A 3,224-nucleotide genomic window follows, 5' to 3' on the forward strand; every position below is an offset into this window, starting at 1 on the left:
GCTCAGGCATCCCGTTCGAAAACACGCGCTGCCGACCGTTGGTGGAACCTCCCCACGCTCAGGATTCCGGAAACATTGTCAGTGCGTGGGGAAGCTCGAGAGAAAACTCCACGCAGCTCTCTTCAGTCACAGGTGTTCCCTGTTCGTGGAAGTCCGAGAAATACCTTCCCTGACCTTGGGGAGGCAGCCTCTCTCACTGGGAATTCCTGCAAACCCCCCCTAGCATTCCCTGGCACAGAGACATTAGTAAAACTCTAAGGGGAGCGAGCTCAGGCATCCCGTTAGAACCCACGCGCTGCCGACCGTTGGTGGAACCTCCCCACGCTCAGGATTCCAGAACCATTTTCAGTTCGTGGGGGAGCTCGAGAGACAACTCCACGCAGCTCTCTTCAGTCACAGGTGTTCCCTGTTCGGGGAAGTCCGAGAAATACCTTCCCTGACCTTGGGGAGGCAGCCTCTGTCATTGGGATTTCCTGCAAACCCCCCCTAGGATTCCCTGGCACAGAGACATTAGGGAAACCCTCAGGGGAGACGAGCTCAGGCATCCCGTTAGAACCCACGCGCTGCCGACCGTTGGTGGAACCTCCCCAAGCTCAGGATTCCGGAACCATTGTCAGTGCGTGGGGGAGCTCGAGAGAACACTCCAAGCAGCTCTCTTCAGTCACAGGTGTTCCCTGTTCGGGGAAGTCCGAGAAATACCTTCCCTGACCTTGGGGAGGCAGCCTCTTTCACTGGGATTTCCTGCAAACCCCCCCTAGCATTCCCTGGCACAGAGACATTAGGGAAACCCTCAGGGGAGACGAGCTCAGGCATCCCGTTAGAACCCACGCGCTGCCGACCGTTGGTGGAACCTCCCCACGCTCAGGATTCCGGAACCATTGTCAGTGCGTGGGGGACCTCGAGAGACAACTCCACGCAGCTCTCTTCAGTCACAGGTGTTCCCTGTTCGGGGAAGTCCAGGAAATACCTTCCCTGACATTGGGGAGGCAGCCTCTGTCATTGGGATTTCCTGCAAACCCCCCCTAGCATTCCCTGACAAAGAGACATTAGGGAAACCCTCAGGGGAGACGAGCTCAGGCATCCCGTTAGAACCCACGCGCTGCCGACCGTTGGTGGAACCTCCCCACGCTCAGGATTCCGGAACCATTGTCAGTGCGTGGGGGAGCTCGAGAGAACACTCCAAGCAGCTCTCTTCAGTCACAGGTGTTCCCTGTTCGGGGAAGTCCGAGAAATACCTTCCCTGACTTTGGGGAGTCAGCCTCTGTCACTGGAAATTCCTGCAAACCCCCCCTAGCTTTCCCTGGCACAGAGAAATTATGGAAACCCTCAGGGGAAACGAGCTCAGGCATCCCGTTAGAACCCACGCGCTGCCGACCGTTGTTGGAACCTCCCCACGCTCAGGATTCCGGAACCATTGTCAGTGCGTGGGGGAGCTCGAGAGACAACCCCACGCAGCTCTCTTCAGTCACAGGTGTTCCCTGTTCCGCGAATTCCGAGAAATACCTTCCCTGACCTTGGGGAGGCACCCTCTGTCACTGGGATTTCCTGCAAACCCCCCCTAGCATTCCCTGGCACAGAGACATTAGGAAAACCCTCAGGGGAGACGAGCTCAAGCATCCCGTTACAGCCCACGCGCTGCCGACCTTTGGTGGAACCTCCCCACGCTCAGGATTCCGGAAACATTGTCAGTGCGTGGGGGAGCTCGATAGACAACTCCACGCAGCTCTCCTCAGTCACAGGTGTTCCCTGTTCGGGGAAGTCCGAGAAATACCTTCCCTGACCTAGGGGAGGCAGCCTCTGTCACTGGGATTTCCTGCAAACCCCCCCTAGCATTCCCTGGCACAGGGACATTAGGGAAACCCTCAGGGGACACGAGCTCAGGCATCCCGTTAGAACCCACGCGCTGCCGACCGTTGGTGGAACCTCCCCACGCTCAGGATTCCGGAACCATTGTCAGTGCGTGGGGGAGCTCGAGAGACAACTCCACGCAGCACTCTTCAGTCACAGGTGTTCCCTGTTCGGGGAAGTCCGAGAAATACCTTCCCTGACCTTGAGGAGGCAGCCTCTGTCACTGGGATTTCCTGCAAACCCCCCCTAGCATTCCCTGGCACAGAGACATTAGGGAAACCCTCAGGGGACACGAGCTCAGGCATCCCGTTATAACGCACGCGCTGCCGACCGTTGGTGGATCCTCCACACGCTCAGGATTTCGGAACCATTGTCAGTGCGTTGGGGAGCTCGAGAGACAACTCCACGCAGCTCTCTTCAGTCACAGGTGTTCCCTGTTCGGGGAAGTCCGAGAAATACCTTCCCTGACCTTGGTGAGGCAGCCTCTGTCAATGGGATTTCCTGCAAACCCCCCCTAGCATTCCCTGGCACAGAGACATAAGGGAAACCCTCAGGGGAGACGAGCTCAGGCATCCCGTTTGAACCCACGCGCTGCCGACCTTTGGTGGAACCTCCCCACGCTCAGGATTCCGGAACCATTGTCAGTGCGTGGGGGAGCTCGGGAGACAACTCCACGCAGCTCTCTTCAGTCACAGGTGTTCCCTGTTCGGGGAAGTCCGAGAAATACCTTCCCTGACCTTGGGGAGGCAGCCTCTGTCACTGGGATTTCCTGCAAACCACCCCTAGCATTCCCTGGCACAGAGAAATTAGGAAAACACTCAGGGGAGACGAGCTCAGGCATCCCGTTAGAACCCATGCGCTGCCGACCGTTGGTGGAACCTCCCCACTCTCAGGATTCCGGAACCATTGTCAGTGAGTGGGGGAGCTCGAGAGACAACTCCACGCAGCTCTCTTCAGTCACAGGAGTTCCCTGTTCGGGGAAGTCCGAGAAATACCTTCCCTGACCTTGGGGAGGCAGCCTCTGTCACTGGGATATCCTGCAAACACCCCCTAGCATTCCCTGGCACAGAGACATTAGGGAAACCCTCAGGGGAGACGAGCTCAGGCATCCCGTTAGAACCCACGCGCTGCCGACCGTTGGTGGAACCTCCCCACGCTCAGGATTCCGGAAAAATTGTCAGTGCGTGGGGGAGCTCGAGAGACAACTCCACGAAGCTCTCTTCAGTCACAGGTGTTCCCTGTACGGGGAAGTCCGAGAAATACCTTCCCTGAAATTTGGGAGGCAGCCTCTGTCACTGGGATTTCCTGCAAACCCCCCCTAGCATTCCCTGGCACAGAGACATTAGGGAAACCCTCAGGGGAGACCAGCTCAGGCA

Source organism: Vicugna pacos, unplaced genomic scaffold (genome assembly GCF_048564905.1).
Source record: "Vicugna pacos unplaced genomic scaffold, VicPac4 SAC-SAT, whole genome shotgun sequence".
NCBI classification, from domain to species: domain Eukaryota; kingdom Metazoa; phylum Chordata; class Mammalia; order Artiodactyla; family Camelidae; genus Vicugna; species Vicugna pacos.